Source organism: Littorina saxatilis, linkage group LG12 (assembly GCF_037325665.1).
Source record: "Littorina saxatilis isolate snail1 linkage group LG12, US_GU_Lsax_2.0, whole genome shotgun sequence".
NCBI lineage: Eukaryota > Metazoa > Mollusca > Gastropoda > Littorinimorpha > Littorinidae > Littorina > Littorina saxatilis.
In genome coordinates this window covers 63,480,032-63,502,263 of record NC_090256.1, presented here as the reverse complement: position 1 = coordinate 63,502,263, position 22,232 = coordinate 63,480,032, and positions in this window count along the sequence as shown.

The following is a 22,232-nucleotide window of genomic DNA, read 5'->3' as shown; positions in this document are numbered from 1 at the left end:
TAGTCAAGCTGTGGAACTCACAGAATGAAACTGAACGCACTCCATTTTTTCACAATGACCGTAGTCCACCGCTTGTGCAAAACGGAGTGAAACTGACGAGCCTGTTCAGCGCGGTAGTGGTTTCGCTGTGCTGCATAGCACGCTTTTTTGTGCCGCTCTTCGTTTTAACTTTCTGAGCGTGTTTTTAATCCAAACATATCATATCTATATGTTTTTGGAATCAGGAACCGACAAGGAATAAGATACAATTGTTTTTAAATCTTCTTCTTCTTCTTCTGCGTTCGTGGGCTGAAACTCCCACGTACACTCGTGTTTTTTGCACGAGTGGAATTTTACGTGTATGACCGTTTTTACCCCGTCATTTAGGCAGCCATACGCCGTTTTCGGAGGAAGCATGCTGGGTATTTTCGTGTTTCTATAACCCACCGAACTCTGACATGGATTACAGGATCTTTTTCGTGCGCACTTGGTCTTGTGCTTGCGTGTACACACGGGGGTGTTCGGACACCGAGGAGAGTCTGCACACAAAGTTGACTCTGAGAAATAAATCTCTCGCCGAACGTGGGGACGAACTCACGCTGACAGCGGCCAACTGGATACAAATCCATCGCGCTACCGACTGAGCTACATCCCCGCCCCTTTTTTTAAATCGATTTTGGAAATTTAATTTTGATCATAATTTTTATATTTTTAATTTTCAGAGCTTGTTTTTAATCCAAATATAACATATTTATATGTTTTGGGAATCAGGAAATGATGTAGAATAAGATGAACGTAAATTTGGATCGTTTTATATAAAAACAAAAATTATCACAATTTTCAGATTTTTAATTTTTAAGCCATCAAGCTGAAATGCAATACCGAAGTCCGGCCTTCGTCGAAGATTGCTTTACAAAAATTTCAATCAATTTGATTGAAAAATGAGGGTGTGACAGTGCCGCCTCAACTTTGACAAAAAGCCAGATATGACGTCATCAAAAGTATTTATCGAAAAAATGAAAAAATGTCTGGGGATATCATTCCCAGGAACTCTCATGTCAAATTTCATAAAGATCGGTTCAGTAGTTTGGTCTGAATCGCTCTACACACACACACGCACAGACAGACAGACACACACACACACACACACATACACCACGACCCTCGTCTCGATTCCCCCTCTATGTTAAAACATTTAGTTAAAACTTGACTAAATGTAAAAACGAATGTACAGACATTATTTCTTACATAGAGCAAACGCGTTTCGTTTGGACGAAGTAAAGATGAATGTGGTATCGACATGTAAATGTTCAAGTCCATGTGTAATTGTTCCTACTTCAAAAACTGAGTATACCTGTCTAACTCGCGTTAACGATCATGTGCACCACTATAGATCTGCCCAGGATTTTACATGAGATGAAAGCATTTTTCCACTTGGACACATACCAACAATCAAAAGCCTAACCGCTTTCTGTGAAGAGCTAAAAAAAAAAACCACATTCTGAATCAATGTTGTATCATACACCTCTGTCTAGCTTCGAAATCAATTAAGCAAAACATTCCCACTCTAAACAGGGAACAGTGAGGCTCTTAATTATCGGTATGCGTTACAATTTCATGCCGGATGTTTTTATCCCATGTAAAAGCCTGCACTGTTAACTAAAGGGTTCCACTTTTTTTACACAGCTTTTTGTAACCAGTTGTGAACACTGCGTGAATTACTCTATGATACTACTGGCAAAAGTAGCACACATAGTAAACACTTCATAGTGTTAACCATGTGTGCACATTTGGTCAGTAGAACCCGTGTATCGTTCGTCACATAGTGTTCACAACTTGTTACACAAAAATGTGTTCAAAAGTGAAACACTTGTGTAAGATATCTTTGGTAGTGTATGCACGTTTATTTAAATGGTAGGACTGCATCTTTAAAAGTACTGATGCACGTGTCTGTTTCTTGTACATTTTGCTGTGTCATCTGCATTGTTTAAGATCACCAAACTCGTCATTTTTTTTAAATAAATAAAAGCCGGGCGAAATGTTCAAAAGTTCTTCGCAGTAACAACAGCTGCATGCTGAGGGCATTTCAACAGCAATATCGTCATCCTTCATTTGTTTTTTCGAACACGGCTGGTTGTTATATGAAGTCTTATATCGCGCGCGTATCTCCAGACTCGGACTCAAGGCGCAGGGATCTATTTATGCCGTGTGAGATGGAATTTTTTGCACAATACATCACGCATTCACATCGACCAGCAGATCGCAGCCATTTCGGCGCATATCCTACTTTTCACGGCCTATTATTCCAAGTCACACGGGTATTTTGGTGGACATTTTTTTATCTATGCCTATACAATTTTGCCAGGAAAGACCCTTTTGTCAATCGTGGGATCTTTAACGTGCACACCCCAATGTAGTGTACACGAAGGGACCTCGGTTTTTCGTCTCATCCGAAAGACTAGCACTTGAACCCACCACCAAGGAAAGGAAAGGGGGGAGAAAATTGCTAACGCCCTGACCGAGGGTCGAACTCGCAACCTCTCGCTTCCGAGCGCAAGTGCGTTACCACTCGGCCACCCAGTCCTTGGTTGAACTACTAACCACTCGCAATAGAACACAAAAGGATCCGGACCTAATGGAAACATCATTATCAAAGCATTTGCTTTTGAATGTTTGATCGAGGGTGTTCAAAAGTCTTTGATTTTTATTGCATGACAAGTACGCTCGAATGGGCGAAATCGTTTTTCCACATTACTAATTGGAATTGACAAGAGCTGTAATTATATATTGTACGATAACATCTCCCTGCGTTACTGGTGGGAATTTTGTGTGTGGGTGGAACTATTGTGAGAGTAAATTTGACTGTGGTGACTTCAAAGATGACGTACCAGGTCTAATAAATCTGAAGGGGAATATTGTTTTGTTAAAGCGTGAAAAGGAGCGACTTTCAACACCTGTTGTAAAGGTGCCCTTTCAGTTTAAACTCAGGTGAAATTCTTATAGTATTGTAAATACTGGAAATAGACGTCAACAGTAATTTAATGAATCAAGTTTATATATATTCTGCTTTTTTTGGCCAGTAAATGAAATTTACCCCCGACTCTTTACTGATCTATCTCTTTCCTCTGCAAACTCCCAAACCTGCCGAATTCACTGAACAAAAGCTGTGGTTTTATTCAAATCTGATGAAATCTTGAAAAGAAGTGTGCTTTAATTCCCTTGTCCGTATATGTTTTTGTGTCAAATTTGGTTTTTCCTTGCCTTTATTTAGGAACATTACGGACCCTGACTTTTTAGTTTGTTGTTTGGGGTGGCTTGTTTTCTTCTTTTTCTCAGCTCATTTCAATATTGTTGTTTTTGGTCAAAATGGGTTACGTGGTAGAGGGAGTAGAATCAGCACAGTTCAAAATGTAACTCGTTAAGGGGTATTTATATTCTAACTGTGGTCCAAGAGATACCTAACCTTGGATATGACAAAGTTTTAGAAATGTCCTAATAGTTTTACTTGTTTAGTTTTGTGTTTTTGGGGGGTCTCTTTCTTGAAATTTGGATTTAAAAGTTGATACAAAGTTGTCAGTTTTTTAAGTTTATCAGCAACTGTTTTTGTGTTCTGTATATATAGTGTTCCTCTATCACTCGTCTTAAGTTGTGAACATTTGATTGTTGACTTGCTTACATATCCACAATAGATCGAACCTCGAGCTTCTTTCGTCTTTTCGTGAATCTTAGAAATGTCATCGGGAGTGGTTTTGTGGAAAGGTCGTATACCCCATACTCACGTTTCAATCGTTATCTTGGAAATCAGCATGTTATGCCCTGTATTTGTTATTTCTGGCCAAAGAATTAAAAAAAAACCGACCACTTTTAAAAAAGCTTATCACTTTTACAAGGAACCTGCAAGATAAATAATGATATTGCCAGTGCATTTCAAACCAAGATCAAAAGGCACGTTTTCTGTGCTCCCTGTCAATTGGACTTAAATTAGCTACATACCTTACTGTGGCCTGCAGGTATACGGCGATTGAATAGACAGTTGAAAAACCGGCAATTTGTTCCGGACGGGAACAGGGTGACAGAGTGTAAAGACATGCTAAAAAGACTGAAAGCTTCAAATGCGATCAAAAAGAGTAAGTGACTCTCGCTCCATTTAACACAGATTCAAACTAATGGGCTGTAAGGTAAGGGCAAATTATATCTTATTTATTGAGTACTGTTGACGTGTCTTCGTAAGTGTCGTGGCATGAAAGGGTTGTCACCAAACTATGATAGACATCTCTCTTTCTCTCTCTCTCTCTCTCTCTCTCTCTCTCTCTCTCTCTCTCTCTCTCTCTCTCTCTCTCTCTCTCTCTCTCTCTCTCATCCACTTCATCTGAATGGGTTTTATTTGTCGGTTCATGCAGTGTAATGGAGCATGAACGCAAACATTGGCGTTCAGTCATGCATTCACGTTGTGCTTTTGCTGAGTCACAAACACTTGCGCATTTAGGTAAAAACCCGAACGCGAGCGCATTCACACACACACACACACACACACACACACACACACACACACACACACACACACACACGCACGCACATACACACGCGCGCGCGCACGCACGCACAGACACACACACACAAACACACACACACAAACAAACACACACACACACACACACACTTATGCATACACACACATACACGAACACACATTCACACAAACACACACACACACAAAGGCACACACACAGACACAAGCACATCTTTCTTTTCTTTATTTGGCGTTTAACGTCGTTTTCAACCACGAAGGTTATATCGCGACGGGGAAAGGGGGGAGATGGGATGGAGCCACTTGTCAATTGGTTCTTGTTTACAAAAGCACTAATCAAAAATGTGCTCCAGGGGCTTGCAACGCAGTACAATATATTACCTTATTGGGAGAATGCAAGTTTCCAGTACAAAGGACTTAACATTTCTTACATACTGCTTGACTAAAATCTTTACAAAAATTGACTATATTCTATACAAGAAACACTTAACAAGGGTAAAAGGAGAAACAGAATCCGTTAGTCGCTTCTTACGACATGCTGGGGAGCATCGGGTAAATTCTTCCCCCCAACCCGCGGGGGGTCACAAGCACATACAAACACACAAATGTAAAAACTATACACATACAACACAGAATGATTGCACCCACCTCCACCACCACCACCACACTCCAAGCAAATTAACTTTTGACACTTCTTGCCGGACTTCAAAACTAGCCTTGCGTGTATAAAATTATCGGAGTAGCATCTTCAACACAATAGCAGCGGTGGTCAAAATTAGCCGCACACTAGACTTTATGGCTCGATCACTTGCTCTTTCTTCCGCATTTGTCTTCATCGTCGATAATTCTGCCAATTTGTGTTCCGCCAAGCAGAAATGGAAATGGATGCCTTCCCAGGGTGCCATCTGGGGTATTAAAAGCTTTCACCGGCAAATACAGCGAATCAGGCAACCCGCGACACGGCCCCCAATTGGCCATCAATTGTCTCGAAACACCCGCTCTCTTCTCCTCGCGCCTTCCAATTAATTCGAATCGGAAATTCACTGTTGCTGTCCCTTCCGCCGGAAACTCCCGACAGGCGGCGCTGCTCGTCAGCCGCCATTACCGATTTTTGAGATGCACGGAATGGTTTTAATGGTTTGTTCAAGACTGCCAATTTGCCGACCGGATGGAGGGGTTTCAGTGATTCTGCTGGGGCCTCTTTCCTTGATTGTTGGAGGTTTTCTATTGTGGTGTGCAGGGTTGTGTGTGTGTTTGTGTGTGTGCATGTGTGTGTGTGTGTGTGTGTGTGTGTGTGTGTGTGTGTGTCAGTGTGTGTGTGCCTGTTTGAGGAGGTTGGATACCCATCCATGAGTTTGTTCGTTTGTTTGTTTGTGTGTTAGTGTGTTTGTCTTGAATGAGATCAATACGCGCAAAGACAGTGATTTTATGCAATTATGTAATCTCCGTTTCTAATAATGGTATTATTAACAGCTATTGTGTTTTCAGCGTAGATCAACGCATTATACTTGTCGTCGGCATTATACTTGTCTCGTCTAAATATCGGACCCTATTGCTACGCTGAAAACACAATAGCAATCATATAGCTGTTCTGACCTTTATTTGTTGTTCCAAACTTACAAAATGACAGTTTTTGCGTCGATGCGTTGATCTCAGGTTTTGATAGCAGACGCCGTTTCTTATGCGCATTAGTTTTGCGCAGGCGCCACACTGACTTTGGAAAAAAAACTCGATTTGACAACACAGCTGTTAAACAGCTTTTTATTAGTTCATTCGTATACAACAAAAAGAAGTTTGAGTTTTTTTAATTTTGAACAAGACTACTTATGAAGAAGACCAAAACACAACATCAACGGAAAACTAGAAACAACAGAAGAACTAGGATGCAACAAGGGGAGGAAAAGAGAACAGCTAATCCGTACAAAGCGAGCAGACGGCAGCGACGTTTCCAGTTTGGGTGAATGGCATTTATACTTGTCTCGTCATGAAGCGAATTTTTCAACCTCAGTTATAAACGACTACATGAATGTTAGTGCCATGGGTTGTACATCAATACTTCAGAGGGGAAGTGGGGTATTTAGTGTGGAGTTACGAGATAAGAAAAGCCGAATGCGAAAATTTGTGTCAGTCGGTAACTGTGAACTAAGCTCACAGGCACACAAAAACGGCTGTTCCGTTGTACTCCCCTGTTTGTACTACATCTTTCGACTTTGGGCATTTTGTGGTGTTTAGGGACAGAAAATAATAGGTTTAGTCCTGTTTCATCGGGAAGTTAGCAGAAAAGGGTATGCTATCGACATTTGTAAAGCTGAAAAACATTTCCGAGAAGAATTTCAAGTTGTCAGTGTATGCTGTTGTCGATCAGTGAAACATCGTGTCAGTGGTACAGGTGGGTAAACCGGAACCATGCGTCTTTGTTATTGACAATATGCTTTTGGATATTGAGAAAAAGGGCCGACTTCCGTAGCATTATGCTTTGATGATCGGAAGAGACCATCCAATCACAGCCCCCGAATTCCCCCACGTGTTCATCAGAATAGCTATATATAATATAATGTTGAACGTTGCTCGAAGCGAGCTAGTTGGGAATACACACACATGTAAAGCTCCGTTATGCACTTTGTCAATTAGAGCATGCATGATTATTTCGAACTTTAAACGTTTAACTGTTATGCTTCAACACCATTTTCCGATTAAAAACAAGATAAAGAAGAAAAACTGCTTTCCTTAATCATCTCAGGCACAGATACAGCTTGTAAGCTTTGCCAACTTGAATATGGTAATAATTCCGATTTTCAAACATTTTAATGTATTGCTTTGAAGTACAATTATCTAATAGTATATTATAACCTCGCTTTTATTCAACTGAAAAAAAGGAAACAAGCAAGCATCGATCCCGGAAAGCCATAAACGTTGTAGAAACGATAAAATAACATAAAAACATTAAATCAACTAATTGAATTGCTTCTATATTCTCTTCGAACGACAAAGTGTTCTAGTGTTTTGTCCTCAAACCTCGACCTAACCAAACTAAACCCCACGTCCACATCATGCAGCCGGGCACATCTTGCTTCTCTCTTCACAGCACAGACGTTGTGGCCTGTTAAGTAGGCTGATGGCGGTACCAGGGGATGCATGAAGGGGGAAGAAAAAAGACGAGAAAGCGATGCTGATCTCTCTTTAATTGATACTACCGGTGCCGTCCCTTGAGACCTACGATTATCCCCCTTTATCATGGCGATTAAGGGGAGACAATTGTCCCTTTCCATGATTTCACATTGCCGGTTCCTTTGCTGCGGGTCTGCCGTTTTAACAAGCGTGTCTGATGTGCGAATAAAAAAAATAAAAGGAACAGCGTTGTTTTTCTGTGTGTATTATGGAGATAGATTAAATAGCGTTTTCGTCCTTAATACTATAGGAACAAATATTTAATGACAAAAATTATCGAGTGGGAACAAAGGAATCTAAAAAGAGTCATTGGTATGAATTAAACAGGAAATGTGTGCAGTAAAGTTTGTTTCTTTCTTTCTTTGTTTCTTTCTTTCTTAGCTGACGTTCCTTTGCAACGCTTCTTTGTTGCTCGATTTGATTTCTCGCTTCTCTGCTTTCTCCATTGCAGAATGATGATGTGAAAATTACATTTGAAGAAGAATCAAGCAGAATCATATCCACACACACGGAACAACAGTTGTTAAGACAATAGATATATTAAGACGTGAAATTGGGTAGCCTAAAAAAGACATTTTAAACAGAAAATAGTTTGCAAAGTAAGACAACAACGCTTTTTGTCGTTTGCGTCTTCTACTGCTATTTTATTCTTGGTTTTATTTAACTTTGATTTTTTTTCGTCTGACGGAAAGAATTGTATTTATTCTGTTTGTAATGAAAACATTGTTTGCATCTTCGTTTTTTTCAGTTTGTTTGTTCTTTTCAAATTTTACAGCATGTCAGTCATTGCTGACACAAAAGTGTAAGTAGGAACAAAACAATCCGTCAGCACCAGCAGCAGCCATCGCTTTGATGACGGCGCGTCTCGCGGAGTGATCCCCCTTGGAAAATGGCGGCCTACGGATGACAAATTCATTTCTACTGGCGCGAGAAAGGTAATTTCCGTACATCACGAGAATCGTTTAGGATTTTACACGTGAATGGCAAGACGCTGATGCAAGCGACTGATACGGGGGAGCAATTCTTCAAGCATGGCCCCGGAGGAATACACGGAATCAATAGGATCCAATTTTCGAATTCGACCTCCAATTTTGCTAACTCGTAACAGATAAACCTTATTGCGCCCCCCTTGTGGCCTCTTCGTCCGCAGCGGTGGACCTTAACACGATTGTTCTTCGGGATTTAGAGGGCCACGTTAGAGCGCCCTGATGGGCTCGTTTTTTGTTATTATTCTCGTTTGCTCATCGCAATCGCTGCCGGACTAAAAGAAAGAAAATTTTCTCAAGTTAGTCGATTGATTCAATCCTCTTTTATTTTTTTCTCTTTTTTTTTTCGAAGACCTTTCAGTGGGGAAAAAGAATGGAAAGTTTGAGTAGGAGTTGGATGATGGGCTCAGTTTTCTTTTTAGCTCATTGGTAAATTATTTTGTATATTTCACTGGCTTCTTGTTTTCTTCTTTTCCTTTCTGATTATTGGTCACCTCCTTTATTGCCTACAGCATTTCAAGTTTGTTCTCGTCACAAAACCTTTCTGGCATGTGACTAATCATTTTTCAGCGTATAGTTTTTCAAAGTGATCAATACCAAAAACTCTAACATGTGAGTTTCATTTTTTGAAAATTGTGAACTTGTGAACCTATAGTAAGCTCCGTGTGTCCCAAAGAACATGCGAGAATTTTCATCTAAAATTATCTTACACAATCTCCGTAGCGCATGTGAAAGAGAAGGCAAATAGCCAATAAAAGAAAATAGAATTTGTTTCTACGCTCATTCAATTCCTCCTTCACCTAACCCCTCCGAGCTTCCTCCAGATGACCTGTGTGGCCTCGATGATATCATTTTAATGAAAATGTGTGCTCCTTGACCTAATCATCTTGAAGGGGCCTTTGGGAGATCAGGGTTTTCAAATGTGATTCACTCCGTTCCCATTTCATTGTCTCTACAGTGAATTTGGACATCATTCATCATGGGGCATGATTGTTTCGTTATAGAGGTTACGTTCAAATCAGTGTTTGCCTTCCTGACTGCATGTCTATGGCTTGTCCATGTCGTGCAGACTAGGTGTCTTCTGATGTGTCTGCCTGTCTGGCTGCTCGTATATATGCAGTGATCTTGTGTAACAGCGTCATTCTGTCTGTCTATTTATCCGTCTGCGTGTCTGTCCGTCTGGTTGCCTCTCTGTCTGACTGTCTGTCTGTCTGTCTGTCTGTCTGTCTGTCTGTCTGTCTGTCTGTCTGTCTGTCTGTCTCTATGTCTCTATGTCTTCTCTTTCTTCTTCTGTCGTCTTCTTCTCCTCCTCATCCGTCTAACTTTTTTTCTCCGTGTGCAAGTTCTGACGGCGGACACAGAATCTTATTTTTTATGTCTTGCGTTGCAATTGCAGTCACAGAAAACCCCACATACTTTTCTGCCTTTTATCTTTTTCTTGTTTCCCCAATAACACAACCAATTTGAGCAATTGACATTTGGTGCCCGACATAAAAATGGCCGCACCGATCAGCTGTCGCATCTACGTCACGTGTAATGGTCCCTCGCCCATGATTGGCCGCCAATCGTCTCGTGATCAATGCAATAGGGGAGGTCACCCCGGTGAATGGAGCCTATTACAGTTAACTACCCTTCACTGCTCCTAAAGGGACGCCCGCTTTTAACTTGGTTGGCTGGTTTGCTGGGGGAAGGGAAGGGGAGAAAAAGTTGCTTTATTGATATGATGTTTTACGAGCGATTGCGATGATATAGAGGGAAAGTCCTGTTCTGCAATGGCGGCGCTGTGTCTCTCTGAGACTTGTATTTATTATTGTGTCTTTTAAGGAGTGGAACCTCCCGGAGCTCTTGGGGCTAACAGAAAAGGGGAAAAGATGATGATAATTGAAGAACAAGATTCAAAATTACATTGTCGCTCTGTAAATTCCCTAGAAATAAAACAAGTGAATCAAACAAATAGAAAGACGAATGAATAAAGTAGGCTTATACATGCATAAATACATACATGAATAATAAAGAAAGAAAGAATTTGAAAAGAAAGAGAGAAAGGAAGAAGGAAAAATAAGCTTTTAAAAACAAGCAAAAACAAAAACATAAATACATGTACATGAATAAATACATAAATAAATACATAAGTAATTGCATAAATAAATACAAAACAATACATAAAGAAATGAATGAATAAGTAGCTCAAACGAATTCAAAAGTATTATCCCGTTGAAATAAGGATTGGAAATTTGCATTTTTGTTTGTAACGCAATGACATTAATTCTGATGGGGTTGGGAGGGGGGGGGGATAGAGGACATAAACAAAAGCCAATACTTCCTTTGACGAGTTTCTAGATCATTAAATATGACTTACTCAGATTTCTTCAACAACTTAGAACTGGCCTTCATACTAATAAGGGCAAACAAGTGAGTCAGTGAGTAAGTCAGTGAGTGACTCTGTGAGTGAGTCAGTAAGTCAGTGAATAATAATTGTGTGTATTTACGTTGACGTGCCTCACTAAATACGATTGGTAAATAGTCAAAGTGTTGCTGTGTCCCCGTCCTTCACCGTCTTGTAATACATTTACCAAAAAAAGGGAGGGGTAAGGACAGCTAGAAAAAAAAGCCGTTTGGCTTACCATTAACACATTGATTGTTCTTCTTCCTCTTCTTTTTCTTCTTCTTCTTCTTCTTCTTCTTCTTCTTCTTCTTCTTCTTCTTCTTCTTCTTGGTTTAAACAAGTTTATTCAATAAATGTCATTGGTACTATTGCCGCATACATGAAATTAGGAACATGGAGCACAACAAGCTAAGCTTATGAGCGTACTCTTAAAAGCAAATGAAATTTGGCGGACGATTTTAATATAACAAGTTTGAAATAATGTCAAAATAATAATGGTAAATTATGGTAGACAAACATGTAACAATAAAAGGAAAAAACAACAACAACAACAAAAAACCATTTAGTCAAAACTTGACTAAATGTAAAAACAATGCTAAACTAACAACAGTACTCACACGCGCTCGCACACTCACTCGCACACACACGCATACAATGACTTCCACATGGTTGAAAATAGAATACTACCAGAACAAGGAAATGTAAACAGTACTGCACATGTCGTTTCGAACATGGATGAGATAAATGCATTCATTATTCAAAACGTTTGCTTAATAAGATAAACCTGAATAACTGGTCAAATATCAATGCATTTTCGCTGTCTGGCCTGTCTCTATATCCATTCAGAAAATCATCAGCGGTTAGCAAATCTTCTTCTTCTTCTTCTTCTTCTTCTTCTTCTTCTTCTTCTTCTTCTTCTTCTTCTTCTTCTTCTTCTTCTTCTTCTTCTTCTTCTTCTTCTTCTTCTTCTTCTTCTTCTTCTTCTTCTTCTTCTTCTTCTTTGTTCATGGGCTGAAACTCCCACGTTCACTCATGTTTTTGCACGAGTAGGTTTTTACGCGTATGACTGTTTTTACTCCACCATTCAGGCAGCCACACACCGCTTTCGGGGGAAGTATGTTGGGTATTTTCGTGTTTTATAACCCACCGAACTCTGACATGGATTACAGGATATGTTCCGTGCGCACTTGATCTTGTGCTTGCGTGTACACACGAAGGGGGATAAGGCACTAGCAGGTCGACCTGGGAGATCGGAAAAATCTCCACCCTTAACCCACCAGGCGGCCGCGAACGGGATTTGAACTCACGACCTTCCGATTAGGAGGCCCATGTCGTATCCACTCGGCCACTCCGCCCGTCTAGCTTTATAAACGAATCAGTTATCTACTTTGCTCTATACATAAAACACAGACCTCGTATATCAATTATGCAGATTAGTTCCCGATTCCCCTGTGTCTTTGGGAGAAAAAAATGTCCATCAAGATGATTTGTTTTCCAATTCCTGTTTACATTTTCAATCTTCAACGCACTTAATCAAAAGCCTTGGTTGAGTTCATTCTGGAATCCCGTTTTGTAATTCCTTTTTAGCAGAGGAGATCGAGAGTCTTTTTCTTAGCAAAAGGCATCGCTTCAATGCGATTCCAACTTGCACCGTGTGAAACTGCAATGTGTTTCGCTCACTTTCAAGACTCCTAAACTATTATTATGTCACGTTTTATTGCCCCCTGCGTGATTTTTAGAAGCAACTTTCCCTGCCCAACTTGCCCGATGTTTGCCCGTCCCGCTGAAACGGATCTCAGCTCGATTTCCTCAAACGTTTGCTCTTTACCGCGTCCAACAAACGCTGCATTTCCCCATTACACTTTCGTTTAACAAGATGATGAGCGAAAATTGTGTGGGTTTGAAATCCGATCGCAAATTCCAATATGGCTCTCTTTTTGTTTGCTCAGCCCTCCAGCCCTTCCATAAGAGCTTGTCAAGATTGTCTTTCTTTTCCTCTTTTCTTTCCGTTGTTTTCGCCCTTCTGTTTTCTTTATTGTGCAGAGAGAAAATGTCAGAGCTAGGCTGTGCGGCCCCGAGACGCGGCGTGGTACACCTCTTTTCCGCTAATGTTTTAAAAGCAGAGCAGTCATTTTCTATCGCTTGCACGTGATACCCACTGTGTGCTGTATGGAAAATGAAACGCCGCACTATTCCCTGTCACAACTCTAGTTCGACACGTGGCGCGGACACCAGAGAAGAGGCCAGTGTCTTAACAAGACGGTGCGAATTACTCTGATCGCCTGTTCAAGCGGCAGTGACAAAATTCAATTAAACCTTGGTGGAGGTCTTGATTGATCACATTAGATTTCTGTGAGATAACGGAGAAAAGGTTAATGCACGGCTTTGTTGATCGTTCGTGGCTGTCGCTGCGTGCGTTCGGTTCTTTTGGTCTGGTATTTGCACAGGTAGGAATTTAGTTGGTAAAGTGCGAAATTGAAAAGGAAAACAATTTCTCTTTCTATCAATATTGCCTCCTTCACTCTCTATTGTTCCTGCCTGCCCATCCGGTTGAGATGACGACGACAAGGACAAAGAAGGTGAAAGAGGATGAAGAAAAATAGAAATGACAAGTTCTTATAGGCATAGCTATAGGACAGACAGGAGGAAAACAAATCTCACCATTAGAATACTTGAAGAAATGACTTTGGAAAAGTAACTTTTCTTTTCATTTTTTCTTTCTTTCTTTCCTTTCCACTTTTTTTCTTTCTCTCTTTCTGTCTCACAGTCTGTCTTAAGTTGATTTGCGTTTGCAACATCTTTTAACCGTCGTCTATGTTTGACGGGTTTTGACTGGTTGAATGGCCGGTTAGTGTTTGCTCGACCTGTTGACCGGTTGTTTGAGCTGTCAGTTTCTGCATGGATCTGTTGGCCGGTTGGTTGCCCGGAATGTTGCTTGACTGATGGACAGACAGTCTCCAAGGCATTTGCATAGCTGTTTCACAATAATTTGTGAACGCAAAACAAAACAAACAAGCAAATAAACAAATAAAACACGAATAGAAAATATCGTCAAGGACATAACATAGGCTCACACACTCCTGAAGGACAAGAAAAGGGGAGAAACCAGTGGGGGAGAAAAGGATGCCGAAAAGAATGCGTTAGATAGCAGAATGAGTGGCTTTCCCCCCATATAAACCTTGTTTACTTAGTGCCGACCACTCTGGAGCTCATGACAGACATACGGTGTGTGATCTCAGACATACGGTGTGTGATCTCGCACAACACGGGAATTCTTTTCGCTGTTTTCCTGACGTTCATCAACAAGGCGACGAGCAGGCATGCAGAAAGTGAGAAATAAGCATAATATTAGGACAAGGAAACCGGAGCGGTAGAATAGAGAGAGAAAAGCTCTGTGTTGTCATTGTGTGAATCACGCTAAGTGGCTGTCTTAAAAGAACGCAGTATCTCTCTGCCTGTATATACTCTGCATTTTTGCAGCAGACTTCAAAGCATCGTTTTGCAGCGTGACTTAAACAGATGGAAGCACTACAGGACAGACGATGTACATGTATAGATGCTATCTATGTTTTGTGTTTGAAACCGTAGATCCATTTCCTCGGCTGAGTTGCTATATCGTGTAAAATTATGCATGCATTACACCAACAAAACGTAGAAAGATGCACGGATTGCAGAACAAAATATGTATATAAGCCCTACACTATGTATATATCGTATGAATACGTCGTATTATCGTAGCTTTCTGTTTGAAACCATAGATGCACAATTGTGTTGAGCTGGTACGCTGTAGAAAAAATGCCAGCATTACAGGACGAAAGAGATATATACATAGATAGTATCTGTGGTTTTTTTTGTTCGTCGCCGTTAGTCAGTATATTTCCCATTGGCTACTTTGAGGAAAGATGAAAGCATTGCAGGACAGAAGAGGTATATGTATCGATTTTATCTGTGTTTTCTTTTGGTTACCGGAGATCCCGTATTTCCCCTTGAGTTCCTACTTCGTGGAAAGATGATAGCATTGCAGGACGAAAGAGGTATATGTATAGATATTATCTGTGTTTTCTGTTCGTCACCGCAGATGCATTTCCTCTTGACTGTATAATGTGTTGTTACACAATAATAATCAGTATTACTGATGCAAAACGTTTCAAAAGTCAGGGGTTATCAGCGTACCTGTTGAGTTTTCTGAGATTCTTGAAAGAAAAAAAGTACTGTCTGAAGCGTATTTGTGCACATACACACGAGCGCACATGCACACACATAAACTGTTGAGTGTATAACTGAAGAAGACGTACTCGAGCGGCTGGGGGTCTCCTACAAAACATCAGTTCATCCTGTCAAGAATATCCAGCACATGCCTACCTATATCTATACTTAACCTCTTTCTCCTCTATCATTACAACGCGGCCACACGCGAATCCTCGCTAAATATTAGCACATTGTTCGAACGTGCCTGTTACAATGAGGCCATGATGCCGCACGTCTACATAACCCTCCTCCCGCCCAATCAGAAAAAGACTCGCTTTTTTGCACAGCAAGCAGCGAACGGAAAGAAAGAAGAGGGAAAAAATCAGACAAATATACGCTGAGTTCCGTAATAAGATCACAAAATTCTGACTCCCGGGTTATCCTCTTCTATCGCTTCGCACATAAACAACGAGTGATGACACCGAAGCGTGATCGACCAATCAACGAGGCTGTTCTATCGGCAGGGGTCAAGTGATACATCCAAAATGGCGGCGTGGAGGCGACAGAGCGACGCCGCTGACGGCAGTGGCGACCCTCGCCAGCAAAGATCGGGATCAGGAAGGAAAAACTTGGTGGCAGCTTGGTTTCGATAACTGCTTAGGAATATTGTTCCTTTTCTTTTTCTTTTCACTTTTGTATAATGGCGTGAATATGGCTATGTTAACACCGACACCATTTTCTGGCTAAATGCATCTTTCTTGTTTTTGTTTTCCTTTTTATATATCCTTCAGATTTTTATCCACACCGTTATACATGTGTATGCCTGTGTGGAGCTAATAGACTGAGTGAAAGATGTTCAATCTGTCACTTATCTCTTGAATTTTATACTTGAAAATGTCGTTATACATATTGGTTTAAACAAAATTTTATTCACAATTTCTTCGCATGAACAGTTCGAAACACACAGCTAGGACACGCACTTATGCAAATGCTTATATCACGTGACCAGAACAATACTAAATTACACACATTTTCGTAATGGTGGACATAACAACAATAAACCAGAAGAACAAATTGAAAGAATGGGGATGGGGAGCTAAATAGGAACAAAAGAATCTACAGAAGATAAAAAAAGAAAAGGGAGGGGGAGGGGGAAGAAAGTACTAACAACCACAAGGAGAGACTGGGACGAAAGCGCATAGGAAGAGAGCATCAAGTCTAAGACATGCAACATGTAAATTCAAGTAAATGTAACAATTTTTTTTATGGAAGGCAGTAATTCGTTAACATATAAAATACGAGACAAACGATAATAATCATTACTTATACGCTGCTTATGTAATCAAATACGATAACACAGAGAGAGGCAGTGTGGAGGTACACATACGCCTGCCCACACACATATACACTATGAATGCGTGAACACATCCATCAAATCAGTCGACCAGGTTTAACAATAAACGATAATAACAGTACGTGAAGATGATGCCCCATGGATGACTGAACATATTTTACAATTACGAAACGCAAAAAATTGTATACATCAAGTTGCTAAGCGCTTAAATACACCTGAGCAGTGGGCATTATTCCGCCTGACTAGAAATCAGTATACAGATGAAATTCGTAAAAGAAAAAGAGATTATTTTCTAGAACTTGATGAGAGGATAAATTGTAAACAGAACTTCGGAAGCAAAAATTGGTGGCAACTTGTTAATTCCTTCTTGAAGAAAAAAGGTGTTGCATGTAACGAAATTCCACCGCTAGAAGATAATGGAAAAATTATTGATAACATTTGTGAAAAAATGATTTTGTTTAATAATTATTTTGAAAGCCAGTCTAAAGTTGAAAATCCAGACGATCCCCTGCCCGAGGCAAATTGGTGTAATACATCTTTATCGACTTTTGAATTAACAGAAGCTGAAGTTGTCCAAGTGTTAAGGAATTTAAATTTATCCAAGGCCGTGGGCCCTGACGGAATACATAATAAATTGCTTGTAGATGGATTACCTGTTATCGTTCCACCGCTTACAGTTCTCTTTAACAGATCCTTGTCTGAGGGTATTTTTCCAGTTGTCTGGAAAACTGCTCACATTACGCCCATTTTTAAGAAAGGCGATAGGAGTGTTTGTTCCAACTACCGTCCAATCTCTTTGCTGAGTTGTATTGGGAAGGTGCTTGAAAAATGTATACAAATCCGTGTGTTTGGTTATTTGAAAAATTATGATTTGATTACACACTGCCAATCTGGTTTTATTGCTGGTGATTCGACTGTTTATCAACTATTGAGTATATATGATGATTTTTGTGTTGCACTTGATAAAAACATTATGTCACAGGCAATATTTTTTGATGTATCCAAAGCTTTTGATAAAGTCTGGCATCGCGGTCTGCTCCACAAGCTTGAGGCGATAGGTATAAGAGGTCCCTTGCTTGTTTGGTTTGAACATTACTTGAGCGATCGCAGACAAGCAGTAGTATTGAAAGGAACCAAATCAAGTTATGCTACCCCTTCTGCTGGTGTCCCTCAGGGTTCTGTCTTAGGACCTCTTTTATTTCTCATTTATATTAACGATATTGGTGTTGGTCTTGAATCAGTGTTGAAACTCTTTGCAGACGATACGAGTATGTACTTAAGTTTAGATAACGATGATGTACGAGCAGAGATTTTGAATTCTGATTTGGATAAAATTCGCACATGGGCTTCTAAATGGAAAGTCACTTTTAATTGTCAAAAGACAGAATTGTTGGACATTTGTAGGCTACAAAATGTTTTACTTCCACCATTGTATTTCGAAGATGCACACTTAGTTGATGTTGAAAATCACAAGCACCTTGGCGTCATTCTACAAGGTAATTGTAAATGGGATTCCCACATAAAAAGTCTAATTGCTAAATGTAGAAAGTCAATTGCGTGTTTTGGTTTATTCAAGCATCGTTTAAACAGAAAATCACTTGAAGTTATATATAAATCCTTTATGTTACCATTGTTTGATTATGCGGACGTTATCTGGGATAACTGTACACAGTGTTTGGCAGACGAGTTGGAGACATTGCATCTCGATGCAATCCGAATCATTGTAGGTGCAGTACGTGGCACAAGCCACCAAAAACTGTATAACGAATCGGGTTTTGTGCCCCTGAAAGAAAGGCGACGTCGTCATAAACTTTTGCTGTATTATAAAATTGTAAATCGTTTAACCCCAGAATATTTATATTCCAAACTGCCGGTCCTGGTTTCCGATGTAAATCCTTACCACAGACGACGCCCTCTTGAACGTAAGTTTCCATTGTGCAGAAGTGAGTTATATAAATCTTCATTTTTTCCTTCAACGACAGCTTTGTGGAATAATCTTCCAGAAAATATACAACAAACGCAGTCAGTTGGTGAATTTAAAAGGTATTTGACCGATGGAGATGTTGTTGTTCCACCGTATTATTATTTAGGCAACCGCCAGGGACAGGTACTTCACAGCAGGTTGAGATTAAACATGAGCGATTTGCAACAAGACTTAGTTAACCGACACCTCTCTGATAATCTAGAATGTACGTGTGGAGCATGCCCGGAAGATTCTGAACATTTCTTATTACACTGTCCAAAATTTAAAGAACATAGAACCATTTTATTCAATAGTCTGCCAACACACGTTCTGGACTGCAAAACACTCTTATTTGGAAATACTGATTTAACTATATCTTTGAACACGAAAATATTCTCTGTTGTACAAGACTATGTTATGTTAACTAATCGCTTTGGCTGATATTATATTAACTGTGCAATTGATGTAGCCAGGCATTCTCTCCCTCCCTCTCTCTCTCTCCCTCTCCCTCTCTCTCTCTCTCTCTCTCTCTCTCTCTCTCTTTACCCTATTTGTATAAAATATAATTAAAGATTATCAAGATAAGTGTTGAAGCTATCACTTGTTCGCCATGTTTTGCTATCTGAATGTGTATTGATTATAAGTTCAAGAACGTGTCCATAAGCAATCTGCTTGTTAACGTTCTCAATGTTGTTATTGTTTGAAACGTGTGTATGAGAATTTGAATAAACACGCTTAAACCAACAATAAACGATTGGACAGACTCAAATATCAATATGATATTACGAACAGAATATTGCTCGCTACCTTTTAATAATATTTCCAAGCGTCTGAAGTGAACAGGCAACGAATTGATTGTTGTCAGACGAGCATCTGCACACAAAGAGCAGTTTAATAAATAATGTTCGGCTGTTTCATTTGGATCACCGCAAACACACTGTGCGTTATCTTTTAGATGGCGTTTACACAAGTCTGAATTAAGGTTACTAATATTTAAACGCATTCTGCAGTGTTGAACTTCTGTCTGTCGTTTTCCAAAATAATAATAAGCTGGTACACTATGATCAGGACTTTGTAAATAATGCTTAAACTCGCTTATTGAATATTGATGTGGCCCAGACTTTCTCTCTGCACCCACAACCCATGGCACTAAATGTGTTAGTACAGTATGTAAAAGTACTTTTGAACATACTCATTTTCATGTAGATGTCTTAGAGCTGTTATATGTTCATGAAGTTCTGCAATTAAAAATTTAAAATAAACCATCGATGTAGATCAAAATGTAATGTCAATCGAGGCTCATCAAGATTGTTGAGCACACAAAAAGACATTTAGCATGTGTCATGTTCACTTGAATCAAGCGAACTCACTTAGACACAAGACTCGAGATTGTATTGTCCTTATACAAAAATAAGGAAAATTGCTTTGCAGTTTGCCTTGAACTCCGATTACAATAAAGAAAAATAAATTATAGCTTACATATAAGTTGTTGATTCTGAATCTGTTTATCATTTATATCTTGAATCTTTTATCACACTAATGGATGATTGATTAAACGACTATTTTAAGCAAACTAATTAGAGGACAGCAGTAAACAACTTTATAGAGAGGAAAGAGACAGAAAATCTAAATGAACATAAAAGAACAAATGATCTACGTGTGCGGGAAGGAGGGGGGAGGGGTAAGGCTCATTACAGGTGTGAACTGCAGCGCGGCCACCCGGGCTTTTACGGGTAGATCGTGCACCCTGTTTTTAGTCAACAGTCAGTGGCGCCACCCAACCTCGTCTCGAGTGTGATCCGATTAAACCGCTCCGTCTCTGTGGATTTGCCCTGTTAACACGTTCATATGATCTCACTTATGATATTAAGGATTTTTTTAGTTCTATTTTACCCGTTGCTTTTTTTTTTTTTTTTTTTTTTTTGCCCCGATCCCCACGTATGATATTTTGTGTTTGCTCGTCTAACCTATTCTTGGTCAGGTATATTCGAAATGGTGTGTGTATGAGTGGGGTAGGCCGGGAGGTGCGTAGCGGCGGGGATAGGGGGGAGGGGGAGGGGGGAGGGGGAGGGGGAGGGGGAGGGTTGGAGGACAAATCAGAAGGGAAAGACCGCGTGCACTTGAAGATAGGGATACAAGGTAAATGGGAATACAAAAACATACTGTTTGAATTCAATTTCCCTTTTAAGCTTTAGCATTAATTGTTATTCATTTATTTTTGTGTGTTACCCATGTTAGCTTTCTGTCGCAGGCACAAAACGTATATCAGCAGATACGATCTGTTTCTGTTGATAACAGCTCCAGTATTATTCAGAAACAAAAAACAAAACAACAACAATATGGTTTTTGCCTTGTTATTTCATAATACTGCATGCTTGCGTGAAAATGCTGACTGCACTACGCTCTGATCCGAAATTATACGGGGGGAAAATCTATTTGTTTAAACCTTCATTGGTTTGTTTGCTTGTTTCTTTCCTTCTCTCTTTTTTTTTCTTTCTTTTTTTTCTTTTTTACTTTGTCAGAGAAACAGACAGAGAACACTACTTTCTCCCGGAAGCTATATATATAAACAGGTAAACAACACGTCATCTCCATCTATTATACATTGATGAGAGTGTTACATATAAAGGTATGTAAACTGGGTTGAATTGTGTGTTTTTGAATAGCATGAGGTTGTACCCACATATTGAATTTCTCTTTGTGATAATAAAGTTGTCTTGTATTCTATTCAATATTGTATTACATGTATATTGTATTGTATTGTATTGAATTGCATTGCATTGCATTATATTTCATTGTGTGGTATGGTATGGTATGGTATGGTATGGTATGGTATGGTATGGTATGGTATTGTATTGTATCAGTGGTATGGTATGGTATGGTATGGTATGGTATGGTATGGTATGGTATGGTATGGTATGGTATGGTATGGTATGGTATGGTATGGTATTGGATTGAATTGGATTGGATTGGATTGGAATGAATTGTATTGTATTTTATCGCACTGCATTTTGCTGTATTGTATTGTATTGTATTGTATTGCATTGCATTGCATTGCATTGCATTGCATTACACTGTATGATCAATTCTCAGCAAGTCCAAGCCCTACCAAACCTCCCCCACCTTCCTAAATCCCAGTCTCCTTGTCATCACAGTCCCCAAAACACACACAAACAAAGGAATGTCTCCCACCCACCTCGTGGCACGTGCAACACGTCTCGTGTTCCTTGCAGGTGACCTCACGGTCCCGCCCAGACGATCTGGACCTTTCTTCTCGTGTCATCAAGTGTTGGGGGAAAAGAATACAGACAGTAATTGAAGGGGAGGATCCTTACCTGACGCTGGGCGGGAGGGAGTTGTTGACTGTTGGTCTCAGGTGTCCAGACAGGGGGGGGGATGAGTTAAAATGAACACAGATTTGCATGACCAACAGAGGGCAAGGAGGATCGCCTGTCGTCTCTCTATCTGGGTGGTATTCGCAGTGTGTATAATATAAAATACAATACAGACATGGGGTAAACTGTCTGAAATATTTTGCGGCGGTCCTGGTGTTGTTCTTCGTGGCTTTAACAATTCAAAAGTTAACAAAAAAACAAAAAAAAAGTATGTGATAACATTACTTACCCCATTGCTCATGTCATTAGGTTTGATTTGTTTTAACGAGCAGAAAAGGAGAAGGG